The sequence below is a fragment of the Silurus meridionalis genome, chromosome 10 (genome assembly GCF_014805685.1).
Source record: "Silurus meridionalis isolate SWU-2019-XX chromosome 10, ASM1480568v1, whole genome shotgun sequence".
Taxonomy (NCBI): domain Eukaryota; kingdom Metazoa; phylum Chordata; class Actinopteri; order Siluriformes; family Siluridae; genus Silurus; species Silurus meridionalis.
Genome location: NC_060893.1, coordinates 18,616,783 through 18,635,091, shown reverse-complemented (window position 1 = coordinate 18,635,091; position 18,309 = coordinate 18,616,783).

The window sequence follows — 18,309 nt, the reverse complement described above, 5'->3', positions numbered from 1 at the left end:
CATCCTGTGGGTTTTTGACTGGTTTACAAAACCCGATCTGTAGGTGAACTATCCATTGTAAAATGTTAGACTGGAAAAAATACCCTGACATTTATAACATTTACACTGTAATGTTAACAGCATGTTGTATTGTTATATTAAAAAACAGTGGTGAGGGAAGTGATTTTCAGATTAGGGTTCATTAAGCAAAGCCAGGACGCCTGTGATATATATTTTTGTTGCATTCATAAAAATATCATCAGTTATAATCAAAGTTATTATAGTTATAATTCTGCTTGACTGCACAATTGAAATAAATGTGGCAAAGAAAACAAGAACAAATCAGGATATAAATAATGTCAGCTTGGGCCTAATGAGTTCTGTCGGTTGAAAAATTCAGGAAAAACTCCACGCATCTCATAAATAACCATTGTATTAATGCACACGTGCAATAATGAGCCTAATATTTAAATTGCTGGATTATGTTTATAAAATCAATCTTTGCTGAGGGCATTTGTGAAATTTATTTAACAGTTCAACACAGAGTTTAAAACAGAGTTAAAAATCATTGTTTTACACTTATACAGTAATTTGAACCTTTTTATTGCCAAGTACACAGCTTATATTAACCAGGACCCCAAATCAATTATCTACAGTAATAAGCTTTATTTTTATGCAATTATTTCATTGCCAAGTAGATAGCTAGCTAACTCTGATAATTAATTACTTGAATGTTTGTGTCAGACGAGGCTAGCTATATTAGCTGTTTTCCTTTAATTAATGTCTAGGCCGGGTAGGAGGAGGTAAAATTTTAGCTTATGTTTTGAACACGTCTGTTTATTTCATTTATGTTTATGCAGCATGCATTAAAACTAGCAGGGTTTTTGGTTATCAGCTAGCAAACTCAAGCTTGTTATGCTAGCAGGACTCCTGTTGCGTTTATCGTTTATCGTTTATTCTGGTTTATCCAACACTGAAACAGAATTGAATATTGAATAATTGAAAAAGCCATATATACAGGGACTTTTAGCTGCTTTAATGCTTTTGGTGCCTAGTTTTTTTTTTTGTAATGTTAATATTAGATCTTCTTCTTCTTCTTCTTCTTTCGGCTTCTCCACATCAGATCATTTGTCTCCATACCCCTCTGTTTTCACCACATCCATGAACCTCCTCCTTGGACTTCCTCTTTTCCTCCTTCCTGGTGGCTCCATCCTCAGCATTCTCCTGCCGATATACCCCATGTCCATCCTCTGCAAATATCCAAACCATCTCAATCTCGTCTCCCTCACCTTGTCTCCAAAACGTCCTACATGCACTGTACCTCTAATAAACTAATTTCTAATCTTGTCCATCCTCGTCACTCCCAACGAAAACCTCAACATCTTCAGCTCTGCTACCTCCAGCGCCACCTCCTGTCTTTTACTCAATGCCACTGTCTCTAAATCATACAACATCTCAGGTCTCACCACAGTCCTATAAACTTTCCCTTTCACTCTTGCAGATACTCTTTTATCACAAATCACTCCTGCTATCACTCTTCTCCACCAAATTCACCCTGCCTGCACTCTTTTCTTCACTTACAGACGCCCTTATCCAGAGCGACGTACAAAAGTGCTTTAAATCTCTAGTAATGAATAAATCTACACTGGTACGCAAGATTACAAACTTAATATAAATATAACTCGAATTCTACAAACTTGGAAAGTGCTAGTTTAGGTATTTATACACTTCACTTCTCTAACACACTCTCCATTACATTGCACTGTTGACTCCAGGTACCTGAACTTCTCCACCTTCTCCACCTCTTCTCCCTGCAACCGCACCGCTCCACTGCCCTCCCTCTCATTCACACACACGTACTCTGTCTTACTCCTACTGACTTTCATTCCCCTTCTCTCCAGCGTCTACCTCCACCTCTCCAGGCTCTTCTCAACCCCTATAGGTTTTATTTACAATTTAGACATAGTGTTATTTCTATAAGCATAATGTAAGATCTTTTAATGATCTGTCAGTACTGGAAATATTCTTCCATTGCACCAGCTGGACTGGATCTATTGTAAGTGTAAGCCAGATTCAAAGCATTATGGTGGGGCAGTGGAGGTAAGTGAGATTGTTCATGTGTAATGTCAGGTAATGGATCTGTGTCCTTGTTGACTAACAGTGCCCCAAATGATTTAGTGACAGGCCCTGAGCGCTCACAGCCCAGAGTTTAATCCATTCATATGGTCAATGAATGTGTCCCAAATGTCATGTTAGAAACTTGATATGACTTGACTTAAAAAACTAAGAGCCTATCTGTGTAAGTATGCTTGACTACTGTATGAGTAAATCAATGTATGTCATACAGCTTTATCAATGTAATTTAAGTTGTAACAAGTATTTCTTTCATTTTTGGCAGAAAGTAAAATTTATAGCTTAGATATACACTGATTGTCCACGTTTTTAGGCACACCTGTAAACATGTGACAGATACATTCAAAATCATGCAGATACAATTTGAGCATTTCAGATATTTTTATATCAGTTAGAATGGGGAAAATGAAATCTCTGTGACTTTAATCTGTGGTGACAAATGGGCTGATTTGAGTATTTTAGAAACTTCCTTCACACACAGAAATCTTTATAGTTTACACAAAATAGTGTGGGGAAAAAATGTAGTGCACGGAGAGTCTTCAAGATGAAACACCCTGTTGATAAGAAAGGTCAGATAAAGATTGCCAGATTGGTTTGTGAGTAGAAAAAAATCTCAGTATACACAACACATTGAAAATTAGCATTACATCTGCAGAAGATCACATCTGGGGCTATCATGGGCACTCATGTATCTATCCAGTCTTCTAATACGCTACAATCTGTCATGCTCCTTGAGATCACAAAACTCCGGACTCTTAGTAGTTGCTAGAATAGCAAAGTCCACTAAAGGTGGTGGAGCATTTTCACATTTAGCTCCTAAACTTTGGAATAGTCTTCCTGACAGTGTTTGTGGTTTCGACACACTCTCCCAGTTTAAGTGCAGATTAAAAATGTATCTTTTTGGCAAAGCCTACACATAACACACATCACATATCATAACCTTGTGCTCCAGAACATCTGATCACATGCACATTATCAACTTGTGCTTGTTAATATCATGAACAGCAGCTACGCTAATTCCTCTCCACTGCTTCTCTTTCTCTACCCACCCCGAGGCATCCTCCAGCCCCAGTCACGTCCCACCTCATGAAGATTGTGGACCTTTAAAGAAGTAGATGCCGACCCCGCAAACATCCCAAACCATTTAGAGACGTACCAGCGCTATTTGGATCCCACTTCATGTGGAATTTTGACATTGGACCTCTTTGAGTGTTTAAAGTCTCTGGCATGGAGAAGCTGGTGCTGGATCTGTGAAGATCTCAAATGTTGAGCTATTTTATAAAATGCTCAGTAGCTCCTGGTTCCACATATCAAGTGACTGTAGAAAGGACATTACTCATAATCTTACACTCCGGTACTCATGTCTCACTCTCCAGTGTTCTGTATTGTTTAAAGACTATAATCACACTCTTGATGTCACCCAAATGAGGATGGGTTCCCCTTTTTGAGTCTGGTTCCTCTCAAGGTTTATTCCTCATAACATCTAAGTGAGTTTTTCCTTGTCACAGTCTCCCAGGCTGCTCATCAGGGATAAACACACATCATTCCCTTTCATTCTTACATCTTTAAAGCTGCTTTGAGACAATGGCTATTGTGAAAAGCACTATAGCAGGGGTGGCCAAACCGCGGCTTGCAAGCCGCATGCGGCTCTTTGGCTGGTTTCATGCGGCTCTTACGTTTGTTTCGAAGTTTGTGTTTGTTTGTTTTTTAATGTGCGTGTTCACTTCGCTTGAGTTCAATACTGGGAAACTTTGCGGTATATCAGACCTGGGCAAACTACCGTACATCCAGCCCTTTGTACGTCCCTGTCCGGCCCGTGTGAGGCCAATCATAAATTATAGGGATGCACTGAAAATTTTTGGCCGAAATACCTAAATCACCGAAACAACACGGCAGAAACACAATTGTAATGACGCAATAAAAAAGCGCAGCAGCACACGGTTATCTGGATAAGAGCAACATTTCTGCGGTGTGCGGATAAAGATTTGCAAAACATGCAATGATGAAATTTCAATTTCATCTATTTGCAAAGAGTTTCTCCAAGTCAGGTTTAATTTATCACCTGAAATCCAAACATCCCGATTGCCTTCTAAATATGAGAAGAACACGGAGCAGAAAAGTCAATCCGAGCATGCGCACTCCGTCTGTAGAGGACGTTTTTGAAAAGGCAGGAAAGTTTTCCAGTGATGGTGCCGAGGCAAAAGGCATAACACAAAAAATTATGGATTTCATTGCCTTTTGAATTGAATTTTCATTTCGGTGCATCCCTAAAATATTATCGTTGGTGTGGCCCTCTGACACAATTCAGGTTTCTCATGTGGCCCCTTGTAAAAATTAATTGCCCACCTCTGCGGTATATTCATCTCACACGCATTTGACGAAAATACCGTATTGAACTTAAGCGAAGTGAACACGCACATAAAAAAACACAAACAAAGTCTGTGTTTTCTACCCTGAAACACGTGAAATCAAAGCAGATCTGTTCTGACTGACACACATGTGAAAGAATTGCTTCGAGTGGCAACAACGGAATACGAGGCAGATTTGAAGGGAATTGTTCAAGGCAGGGAATGCCAAAAGTCCCACTAAGTAACATGCAAAGTAAAAGAAAAACGCTATTGTAAATTATTATATTTTTGTTTGTGGACTTGGTTAAAGAGTGTGTGTGTGTGAGACAGTGCACACAATGTTCATTGTTGAAAATGACTGTCCTGTGGTCTTAGAACTGTAGGAGTCAATTTCTGTCATTATGTTGGTGTGTGACATTTACAATAAATCTGGCTGAGCAGAGGTGTGTGTGTGTGTGTGTGTGTGTGTGTGTGTGTGTGTGTGTGTGTGTGTGTAAGAGGAAGGGATGGGTGATGTTCATGTGTGCCCATGTGTATGATGTGGCTCTTTGCGGTAACACAGTAAAAAATGTAAGTAAAATCTGACTGGTTGGCCACCCCTGCACTATAGAAATAAACTGACTTCACTTGACTTAACTTGACTCATTCAAACAAGTATTTGCAGACGACCTTATCCAGAGTGACAATTGTCTTATTCAGGGGTTAAGAACCTTGCTCCACTGCCCAGGAGTCACATCTTGACAGTCCTGGGATTTGAACTCACAATCTTATAACCAGAAAACCAACTTCTCAACTATCACTTCCCCAAGTGATCATTTTCTCATCTTCAACTGTCCAATTTGGATGATAATGTACTCATGGTTGCCTCAAATTAACAGTAGTGGAGTCCAGTGTAGATTTCTGTTCTTTTAGTCCATAAACTTCAATGTTCTGTGCTACAAAGTGATCATTTGAGTTATTATATCTTTCCTGGCAGCTTGAACTAATCTGGCCAAACTTTTCTCTGACCTCTTTTATCTAAAAGACATTTCCACCCACAGAACTGTTGTTCACTCAGTGTTTTTTTCACATTCACCATTCTGTGTAAACTCGAGAGACAGTTTTGAGTGTGAAAAATCCAAGGAGTTTATGAAATATTTATTCACTCAAACCAGACCATCTGGTAGTGGTGTTCATGCCACAATCACTTTTTTTTTTTAATGCTGATGCTAAATGTGAAAATTAATTGAAGCATTTGGACCTGCATCTGCATGACAGGTGTTTCTAATAAAGTGGATAGTGAAGGCACATAACTATCTACACCATGTACTGTATAGTTTAGCAAAAACGCAAGTACTAGATTCCTTTTTTCTGTGTGCAAGAATTGCTATAACAACTCTTTTAAAGGGTAAACTTATTGGCTAATAACCTTTTTACATTTTATAAGGGATAACACTAAAACACATGGAAGGCAGTGGTAAATGATTCATATCCTGCAAGCTCACTCATTAATCTGGCCTGTGGTCATCAGCAGAAACATATGTGAGTGTAATCAATAATGTCTCGGCTCTCTACTGAAACATTCATCATCACAGCCACCTTGTCTACAACTGTTTCTGCTTTTTGCAGGACTGTCGGGCCGTCGTGGGAAATACATTGAGGAAGTAATTAAACCACAGACCTAGGATTTGTACCTAATCGCAATCTTCCAATGATAGGAATAGCAGACACGCTTTGTGGCTGGTGCACATGAGGAAAATGACAAAAAGTTATGATCAAAACTCTGAAATTATTATTGAAGATGAGGTTTGGTGCAACATAGCATTTAAAAACTGCAAATGAGTGTGTGTGTGTGTGTGTGTGTGTGTGTGTGTGTGTGTGTGTGTGTGTACTGCATATGTATGTGTGTTACATTCTTATTCAATTCACAACTCTTCAACAGAACACACTATAGGCAACAAAGTGTATCATCTGTGTAAAGCAAGATAAAGCAGTGGCTTTGTATATGTAAAAAAAAAACATTTCCATGCTAAATGAACATTTTCAAGTGATCACAAATTACAAAATAAAATGTATTATATTATAATAAAAAAATCTGAATCTCAATTACGAGCAAGTTGGTGCATGTTCTGCAGTAATATGACAGTTTTAAGGCATTAGTCAATTTATTGCTGCCTATTCTTTGTATGTGTGTGTGTGTGTGTGTATGTGTGTGTAATGAGTGATGCATAACAGCAGCCTGTAAACTTGCCAATTTCAAACTTTGTAATAATTACTTTTGGACGCCTATGACAGGATGTGTGCGCAACCAGGAGCGGCATGTTTTAATTATAGTTATATCGTACATGATATATGTATTGCAATTATATTTGATTGTTTTGCAAATTACAATAAGTGACAATATGCTATGTCTAATTTATTTAAAGCTACTGTTAATTATTTTTCAACATCACAATTACAAAGAAAATACTCCAACTATAATGTAAAAGTAATTAACAGTCATTTGTGTGTTACTTACACTTTATTTATGGCATCTTGCATACACCTTTATCCAGAGCAATGTACAGTTACTTCAGTTAATGATGCACTGAGTGAGTTGAAGATTAAGGGCCGTTCTCAAGAGCCCAACAGTGGCAGCTTGGGGGTGCTGAGATTTGAACTCACAAGCTTCCAATTGGAAATCCACCATCTTAACCACAGAGCTACTACTTCCCTGCTACCCTGCGACCATTTCACATGTCAGGAGTGTTATATGCTCAGATACAGCATACGTCCTCTGAGAGATTAAAAGAAGAGTCCAGTACTACAATATACAGTATAACCCCATTTCCAAAAACATTTCCAAAAACATTTCCAGATTTTTTATGTGATTGCCTCAATGCATCTCAAAAAATATACCTCTGTATACCTCTCATTTGTGTCTAATTCCAACTGCTCAACAGTCCTGTGTCTTCTTTGTTATATTTTTGTTTTTTGATGCACCAAATGTAGGCAGGCCGGTTTTGCACCTGGACACATTTCAGCAATGATGGTGCCAATACTTAGGCACCATCATTGCTGAAATGTGTCCAGGTGCAAAAACCGGTGCAAAACCGGCCTGCCTACATTTCAGGACACATTTCAGCAATGATGGTGCCAATACTTAGGCACTAATGCACCTCCATACCATTAGTGATGCAGGCTTTTGAACTGATCACAAGTCAGATGGTTCCTCTCCTCTTTAGTCTGGAGGACATGTTGTCCATGGTTTCCAAAAAGAATTTTAGATTTAAATTTGTCTGACCAAAAGACAAAATGTGTTCTGTGCCTGACCTTTTGTGTTCAGAAACCAGAGATTTCTGGAGGTGTTTCTGAGCCCATGCAGTGATTTACAGAATTTTACAGAATTTACAGAACAGATCAGATTTACAGAATTATGCCTGTTTAAAATGAAGTGCCACCTAAAATCATCAAGATCACGGATCATGCAATTCTTGGAAAGTTTCTTGGAAAGTTTCAATATTTTGCACTGTAGATGAGATATTCAAAGATTTTATTTTGAGTAAATTGTCCACAATTTCAGAGATGCTTTTTTTTGGCAGATTGGTGAAACTCTGTTTTTACTTCTGAGAGGTTCTGCCTCTCTAAGATTGTAAAATGTTTCTCCAGCCGTTTCTTTTTATTAACCCTTACTTTTCCAGCCTTTTGTTGCCCTGTTCCATCTTTTTTGAGACGTGTTGCAGCTATGAATTTCAATATGACCTTATTCTTTTCCTGAAACTGGTACATTTCCTCAGTTTAAACATTTGATGTGTTGATGTGCTATTGTGAATGCAATATGGATTTAAAACATTTGCATTCTCTTATTTTAGTTTAGTTACGTTTTTAGGAATTGAGGTTGTATGAGGAAAATAGGATTGTGGACTGCTGAAGGTTATTATTATTATTTTTATTTTTATTACTGAGCAGATAGGCCATAGAATAGTGCTGTTTTTTGAGCTATTTGAATGATTGTTTTTTCATATTTCCTCATTTTGGAGGATATTACAACCCATATTTTGTCTCAAACCAATTGGGAAGTTGCGTAGAAACAGGACAGGTTTGTGTGTTTGTGTGTCTGTATTCTTGTATTTCAAACTCGGTTATATTGGGCGAGTGAGTCATCCGTAGTGTCTGTGTATATTTATTACTCTGTCTTCTTGGCAGCGTGCTAAGACTATCCAAATCTTGCCTAATGCTCTGACAGGCTGGAAAACAAAATAAAATACAAATTAGATATTAAAATACTCAAGGATACAATTCCAGTAATAAAAATACAGATCATGGATATGACAAGAGGTTAGTTCAGTTTTCTAAACTGTATTTTTAGTTAGTTATAGTGAACAGCCTTGTACATGCGAGGAAAGAGAAAGAGGTGAGCCAACTACACCTGTCTCTTTTTTTACTGTTGAACAATACCTAGTCGAGAGGGTTTAGTATAGAGTCTGGAATAGCAGAAATCTCCAAGTCCACGGATTGAATGTTATTATTTATATTTTGAAATCATACTCCAAAGAATCCTTGTGAAGATTTTTCATAGCAAGATAATGTCACACTTTTGCTGACAAGTTCTAGGAAACGTTTTAACAGTGCCATTGTTACTACTACTTCCTGTTAACGTGGGTGGTTTGTTGGCAGTGTTTAGTAACAGAATGTACCAGACAAGTCTTTAATAAGTTGTTAAAGTAAAAAAAAAAAAGAAAAAAAACTTGGACAGCATTTTCTTCGACTTGTCATTTCACCTTACAACTTCCATATCGTGTTCCGTTCTATATTGTATCTAATGTTAATTTTTTTTTTGCCCTGTTATCACTTTAAATACTCAACTGGAACAAGTACGCATTCTCATGCACTTAGTGTACCTGGTTTCAAAAATTATCTTGTTTTTGATCTTGACCTTGAAAATTAAACACAGAAATGGAACATGCAGTGAGATGGAGGCTAAAGAATGTACAGAGTCAAAATTAAGTACAGTATTTATAGTACAGTAATCCCTCCTTTACTGCGGTTTGAATCTGGCGCCCTCGTTTTATAAAAGCATTAGTAAAATCATTAGTGGGATTGCTGTTGGAGGAGGGGGTCTGACATTCATTCAGTATTCAAGTTTATCTCAAAGGTGTTCAGTAGGGTTGTTGGTGTTTCTGTTTCAGTGAAGGGAATTTGTAATTCTACAGCATACTTAAATGTCCTGTACAATTGTGTGCTTCAAACTTTGTGGCAACAGTTTGGTGAAGAGCTAGACAAGTGTGATGGACAGGTCTCCACATGCTTTTGGCCATATTCTATATATTGGCGAGTGTGAAGTGTATAATATCTGCAGTATCTCACAAAAGAAAAGTATATCTTTTACTATAAAAAAGGAAATTGGATATATTTTAAAGTTGTATTTAGAGGACAGTAAATCTGTACTGCTATACAAGCTGCACATTGACTACTCTAAAATATATTCAATTTTCATTTCTATAGTAATGGTGGCTGAAATTTTAGGGGGTGTACTCATTGTAGTGAGATATTGTACATCTATACAGTCACTGTTGTTGTTCTAAATTCTTTACAGCATTCAAATTTTTTAATGCATATAATAATACTTATAATAAGTTTTATATATTGCACCAGTTACCATCCCAGTATTTCAGTTATAAATATAGCTCTTAAGGAGATGCAACTGATGATTTGTAAATATTTTTGCTAATTAAAGGCATTTTGTTTTTACTTCAGTTTTTTTAAATGGTCAAATTTTGTGTGGATTCATGACATTTAATTAGGAGTTTTTAAAATCTATAAATTTTGCAGTTGTACAACTCCAAAATTGCGAAATGCTGGGGTGAATACATACTTTCATGAGTTGACTTGATTAAACATCAGCTATTTATTTGAGAATAATAATAATAATAATAAGCCCTGAAATGCCTTCAATAGAATTAACAACGTAATATCAGTATGCTGTATGAGAGTTAGCGGGAGGAAATGTGCCCGGGGATACTGTATGTAACAGTGGGTTTGATGAATAGGGCTATTGCTTGTTTGACCATGCAAGATGTGTGGCCATGCCTTCTGGCATGTGGTGAACAAAGGGTCGTAACAGTGAAATTACTGTTGGATAAATGCGGAACTATGGGATCAGTTTTACATTAGGGCTCCATTATTAGCTCCAGGGTCCACAGTTCAATCCTGATCTCATCTTACTGACTGTATGGAGCTTCTGTGGATGTTTTCCATTCTCCCTGTATTTGTGTGGGTTTTCTTCAGGTTGTCTTATTCCGTCCCTGCTTTTAAATACCTGCTGGTCATTGTGTTTCAGGGTGTATTCTTGCATAAGCCCAGTGTTGATTTATTGTGAAATTAAATGATTTATCTACAGTAAATAATTCAAATCTATAGTAAATCTACAGTATAAAAAAATTAAACTCAAGTGTTAGTTTCCAAGTTCTAAACATCCAGAATAAACCCATATAAAGTAGGAATGTTTATTTATAATCTGCACAATATGTCAAGACGCACTATACGTACATTAAAATGCAAATGGAAAACCTTAGTCAAAGTGTTAACACCTAACAGAAGGTGCTGAATGTAAAAAAAACTGTGTTGTTCATTATACCAATTGCTATGCTTAAGCTGTTTTCTTAAGCTCTCAGAGTGTCCCTTGACTTCCTTTAAACTTTCGAATAATTTTTCTTATCATTTTGCGAAAAAAAAATTCCATCTCATTGTTACAAACCGAATCTAGAGCTTTCTGTCAGGAGTCTGAAATGCCCATGAGACTGATGTGGCATTCCTATAGATCTATTGATAGCTTATCTTTTCTGTTCTTCACCTACCAACTCGGGCTGATTTGAACTGAGATCAGCTTGATTGTGATCTATGTTTATGTTTCACCCAAACTAAAAATGAGTCTAAAGTTCATCACTATTCTAGTAGAACGTACTTTTGCTTCTTTTATAGTATACACTTTATAAAAAACACTCTACAATTGAACAATGATTAAAATAGTTGTGTAGTGTGATGTAGTGTGAACAATTTGTATGTAGTTTGTAGTCCATTTTAGGTTATATTTCACATTTTTTTAGACACAGAACACACTCAAAAAAAAAAAATCTAGTTTACTCATAATAATATTTAATTAACTAGATTATCTTGTGTAGGTCCATGGTTTTGCTTTTCATTTACAACATTTCATGTTCTGACAGTCCTCCTTTGTAAAGCAAACTAAGCTACACTTTGCCTTACATTGCTTGCCACACCCCAGGCCACTTAAACCTCTTTTATACAGGGTTTTCACTATATAGTTTTTCCGTTTACTACTTACATTGCCGTGTCTGGCCATTGTTTTTGTTTCTAAGCCCAAACCCAAATGTCATTTTCAAAAGTCCTGCCTTTTTGCGTGCATTTTCTTCTCTGTTTGTTTGGATTAGTTTAACAGTTTTAAATGTTTAAGAGTTTTTATTCCATGTTGTAGACTGAATTAATTCTATAAATAGATCGATTGATCAAGTAGAGGTGCCCAAACCTTTTTCCTATGAAGGGCCAAAGATCTAACTTTTTTAAGGCTGTGGGCCAAACGTAAAAAGTTTCACTTGACGTAAAGGTCACCATACTTTAAAAAGCTGAAGAATATTTAAATGCCCATTAAAAGTCAAATTCAACTACATTCTCAGCACAGTTACAATTTAATTTTTTTTTGCAGCTTAGAAATCAAACCGAAAATATTATGTTGAGTTGGAAATGAAGATCTGTGTCAATGGTATTTTTCCCCTGTTCTCGTAACTGGCATGGCGGGCCAAATCAAAGGTCACCACAGGCCAACTTTGGCCCATAGATGTAAGTTATAATAATCTTCACTCTTCTGGGAAATTGTTCCACTAGATGTTGGAGTGTGCTTGTCGAGGTTTGTGCTCATTCAGCTAGAAAGGGCCTGGGGCCTGGGAGGCCTAGGGTGCAGACAGCGTTCCATTTAAGGTGGTGCTTGTCACAGGTACTTTACAGCACAGTGAAATTCTTTCTTTGCATATTCCAGCGATGTTATTTAGCTGGGGTCAGAGCGCAGGGTCAACCATGTTACAGCACCCCTGGAGCACTGAGGGCTTCATCTCAAAGGTGTTAAATTGGGTTGACATGGGGGAAATTTAATGCAAAAACATCATACAATTGTGTGCCTCCAATAAGCTAATCATAAGACTGGTGCAGTGCTGTGTTGTACAGTGGGACTGCTAGTGGAACATAATAAAATAATAATTAAAATAGCAATAAAAACCTTATAGCTCTCACCTCTTTTTCATGACATTAATCTACTCACTTCAGTACACTTCAGGCTTTGAGTTTATGCTATTTCTCTGCTCCTATATCAAATATGGCAAAAGTACACACATCCTTTACTCAAGTAGAAGTACAGATACTAATGTTTTAAAAGACTCTAGTAAAAGTTTAAGTGTTTACTACACTTTTTCACTCAAGTTAAAGTAAAGAACTTTGGGCTCTGTACATAAGTAAAAAGTAGCCATTACTACTACCTGTTTTAGTGTCACTCTGGTAACTGAACCTCACATCATATTAGTATATTAATACAAAAGTATAAAAAATGTGTTACCTCATGAATGTATTGAGGCTGAACAACCACCATATAGAACACAATCAGAGAAAAGAGATGATGATGATGATCAGGTGAACAGGAAATGTGTCTGCTCTCATCTACGTTAGCCAAAGTTTTTGTTGCCTTCTGCCTTGCTTCATTGTTAGCTTCGTAAACTAGTCTACGTCTGTGGTGCGTGAGAGCCAGGAAATCATACACCAGTGGTAGATTGAAAAAGCCACGCAGTGACAAGAAATAGGTTGATGGTCTGAAAATGGCACGCAGTGAGTAGAAAAAATATCGATCATGTCACCAAATAGATTAAAACTAAAGTAACGAGGCTGGTTTAAAAATGTAGGAGGTAGAAAGTACAGATATTTGTGTAAAGATTTAATGAGTGAAAGTAAAAAGTTGTCCTTTAGCTTTGAACTGTAAATGTAAAATAGAAATACAATTATTATACAGAACAAATATTGGAGCTCACAGAGACCAATCTCTGAGGTAGGAAAGCAACTATGACAAGATACCAATCCAACACAGGACATCAACACCACACGTACACACCAAATGTATGGAATGCAGGGAAGTGGTAGCTCAGTGGATAAGATATTGGACTTCTGATCGGAAGTCCCACAATCACCAAGCTGCCACTGCTGGGCCCTTGAGCAAGGCCCTTAATCTTCACTTGCTCAGCTGTATAACTGATAATGTAAGTGATGAATATAAGTCGCTCTGGATAAGGGTGTCTGGCAAGCAGGACAGAGGTATAGAGCAAGCCCACATGGCCATGGGAAGAATATGTACAACTTCACGCAAACTCATAATTGAACCAGGAACACTAAAGCCTTTACATTTTTAAGAAAAGCAGATGTTATATGGTGAATTATCAGATTCTCTGGGAATTTTTCCTTTTGTCTACTCACTTTAGAATAAAATACGGCTCTATAAGGGTGAAGGGAAGCATGAAGACTGAAAGTCACATCAACCTATGACTGGGGTACTTTAAAGATCTACACTTGAGCCACACATTTTCTCATCATACACAATATTGAAGGATGCACTTATCTAGACTTTAAGATTATTCGCCCATTTCTAAACTGATGGCACTCAATTTGGTGTGTAATTTCCCTGGAGCACAATTTGCACTTTACATGGTTTACTCACATCACAGCCTTGTTGAGGGATCACCATCTCGTGCTCAACAGACTACAACCGATGTCCTTGTTATCCTGTCAAGGGCTGTTGTTCAATACATCACTATCAAGCTCAGGAAATATCTGCTGTTGTCACAAGATTTACTGGCTTATATTTGTTTTCGGGTTTGTTTGTATTTTCAAGGCTACCAAAGCTAAACATTTGAACTCACAGCCTTGTAATTAGTAGGCCAAATCCTTAATGAGGCACTTTTTCCCAAAACACCACTAATTTGATGCTTAATTGTCAATTCTGTCAGCATGAATTATTAAATGCTGCAAATGATGCAAAATTTGGCAGCATGTTTGGCCTTCAACCAACCAAAATGTGCATTATACCCTTCATCTCACGATAAGGTTTTGCTGTTTTTGCCCCAAATTCAGCCCAAGACACTCATCCTAGATTACAAAAAAATTTTAAACTTCACTCGTCCACATACGTGCAAATACGTGCCTTTTGACACCACCACAGCAAGTTCCAAAACTAGACTGGTGCTTTATTTCCTCCCCAGATTTTCTTTCATGACTTTCAGGAAACACTCATCCAGAAATATTGATGCGGTAACACCTTCATCTCGGTTTAGCTGAGTGTGTTTGTTTATCACTTCCACTGACATAAAATCAATGAAGTACATAAATTATTTTCCCTCTGAAACACTGTTTAAATCTTGTTTAATCAGTGTGAGCAGTTCAATACTTGTTTGGACTCTTGTCCATAATACGGGCAATTAAAAGTTGCTACATTGCAAAAGAATTCAAATGTTTATCATATTATCATGTATTATGACTGGGCAACAGAACTTGTTGGGATCATGGGGCACAGGTTTGCCTCACATGTTCTCCTTGTACTTTGGGGGCTTACTCTGGTACTCTTGTTTCCTCCCTGAGTCCAAAGGCATGATTTTTAAGCTAATATTTTCAAATTGTATTGTGAAGGGTCCCTGGTGGTATAGTGGTTAGGATGTGGCGCTTTCACCGCTGCGGCCCGGGTTCGGTCCCTGGTCAGGGAACCAACCCCAGCCACTCTTAGTGCCGGTCCCAAGCCCGGAAAAATGGGGAGGGTTGCGTAAAAACATGTGCCACAACAAACATCTGCTGTGGAGACCCCAAATGGGAGAAGCCGAAAGAAAGTTTATTTTTATGGGTGCAATTGTGCCCTGTGATGGTTTGGCACTCTGTCGAAGGTTTACCCTAATTTACCTGGCATCTGCTTCATGTTGTATATCATAAGCTACATCAGAAACTAGATGGACGTATTATTGGTTGTTAAGCATTTTATCATGTTGTAGAATAAGAAAGCAAAGTTTTTAATAGTTTACACCTTAGCTGAATTATATTATTATAATTATACTAAATACTTTTACTTTATACTTATTTAAGATAGCTACTTTAATTTTGTCCTTATATTCTATTACTATTTTGCATGTTTACATGTTGGACAGTCGCAAAAAGCATTTCACTGCATGTCGTACTCTGTATGAATGTGTATGTGACAAATAACATTTGAATTTGAATTTCAGCTTGTTTTTCTCAGCTTAAATATATGAATATCAGAATAACGAGAAGATGATCACAATCACAATATGGTTGCAATACATTTTCTGAAGCACACTGAGCTCTATATTTTACTGAAATCCAGTTACTTATACAGCATCACCCAGCCAGTTTTTACTTGCCACTGTTGTCTCTGACTGGTTCTATTTAGGGAACCTTTTAAGTAGCAATATTATAAAGAAAGACCCAAATAAATATTTATATGTATAATAAAAGATAACTAATGATACTGGAATTCACTCTGCTGGACTCGGGAGCTTTTTCCATTTCTGCCTCAAATCTTTCCAGCTACTGTTACAGGAACTTCTTCAAATGATTTTTGTACCTGTTGGCCATCAATCGATCACCTGAAACACAATGTACATTATCACAAAGCAGCTTTCCAGATAAATATCTGTTCTGGCTATACAATGTGAGTAGAAATGAATTTCTATCAAGATTTTTCAAAAAAACATTTTGAAGCAGCTTGTCATAATCACCATTATCATCCTCATCATCGTCAAATCACAAACTAAAGGAAAATGATTTGGAGGAAGGCTGTTCCAAAGTGTGGGAAATTAAAATAATGAAAAGCAGAACACCTATTACTGTAACCTTTTTCTATTAAAAAAATATATATATATATATATACATATATGTTCACTTTGACAGCTAGGTGATCAGGGATGTACTTTAGGTAATTAGGTTTGAAGCTCTACACACACAGTATCTAAAAAACTGAGGTGTCGTTTCACCCATAACTTTGCTATTTACTGTATAATGTACAAGCCACAACACAGAAGCAATGAAACCCCTCAGGGCTTTGCTGCTAGAATGTGGCTGTGATTTATAAATTATAAGTAGCTTTTGGGAATCCCACAAAACAGCCATAACAAGCACAGAATTGTGGCTGTTATTTCATTATTCATCACTACATTATACAATATATGGACAAAAGTTTTGGGACACCTGTCTTGAACTAGAAGACCCAAACCTATTCCAGCCCCAATAAAAAAAGCCAGCTCCATGAAGATATGAATTACATGGGTTTGACTGGAAGATATTGAGTGGCCTGCTATAGAGGTCTGGTCTCAACACTATTGAACACCTTTGGGATGAATTGGAACACTGACTGCACCCAAGACCGCCTCACTTCACCTCACCTCACCTCATCTACATCAGTACATGACTTTACTAACACCCTTTATATATATAAAGTTAAAATAATCTCTCTTTCTCTCTCTCTCTCTCTCTCTCTCTCTCTCTCTCTTTCTCTCTATGTATGTGCATATATATATATATATATATATATATATATATATATATATATATATATATATATATATATATACACTGCTTACATACACACTCTATACATTACTGCTGTTTAATAGTAGTTTGTAAAAATACTGTTTGTATTTTTGGTTTCTATAGTAACAACTCCTATGGCAGATGATGCTCTACAAAATCACAAGACTAATAATAAACAGCTGAATAATATATTATGATTAAATTCTTTCTTTGCATATCCCATCATTGTAAGGACGCTGGGGTCACTCATGATATAGCAAACCTGGACCACAATTCAATTTATTTTTATTTGAATAGCTCTTTTAACAATGGACATTGACTTTATAGCTTTACACAGATAAAGCAGTAATAAAAGCATAAAGGGATAAGGACCTTGATCAGGGGGCAAAGAGTGGCAGATTGAACCCCAGATCTTCCAATCAGGAACTCATAGCCTCAACCACTGAGCTACCACTTCCCGTTTATGACAATAGCTGGGACATTTATGTTTTCCAGTTTGTATTTGTTTATAGGACTGATAAAAACAGAGATACAGGGAATAACTGTTGTAGCTGCTAAAACAGCAGTGATAACAGGCATTAACTTTTGTCATGGACATTCTGCATATTAAATGCATGTGTGGAAGGTTGTAGCTCAGTGGTTAAGACATTTGACTTTGAATCAAAAGGTCATAATATCAAATCCCACCACCAACAACCTGCCACTGCTGGGCCCTTGAGCAAAACCCTTAACCCTCCCCTGCTCAATTATAAGTCGCTCTGGATAAGGGCATCTGCCAAATGCCATAAATTAGGGAATAATAGAGGACACTTTGTGTTTATAATAAAATAAAACACTTTGTGATATCTTGACATTTGAAAACAACCATTATGATCAGTGCTTATCTTCCTATAAGGCATGGCACATTGTAATGTATTCAGTTCCTCAAAAATACAGAACAGATTGTATAAAATTGAGAGCATAGTAGTGAGCAAGTGACTAGCAAAATACTGTCGTTGAAATCATCCAAGATACAAAGATGCAATTTCCTGTGTGGAAATTCAACATGTCCAGATATAAAAATAATCGCAAGAATTCATGCGGTTTTAGTGATTAAAATCCCAATAATGTGCACTGTTTTGTAATTTATCGTCTGTTTAGGGAACCATAACCCCACTTCCTCTTGCAAAAGCTTTAGTAAATTAGAAAGTAAGTGCCACTTAAGAGCTCAATGATCCTGAACCTAACCTGCCCCCGGAGCAGATTAGGT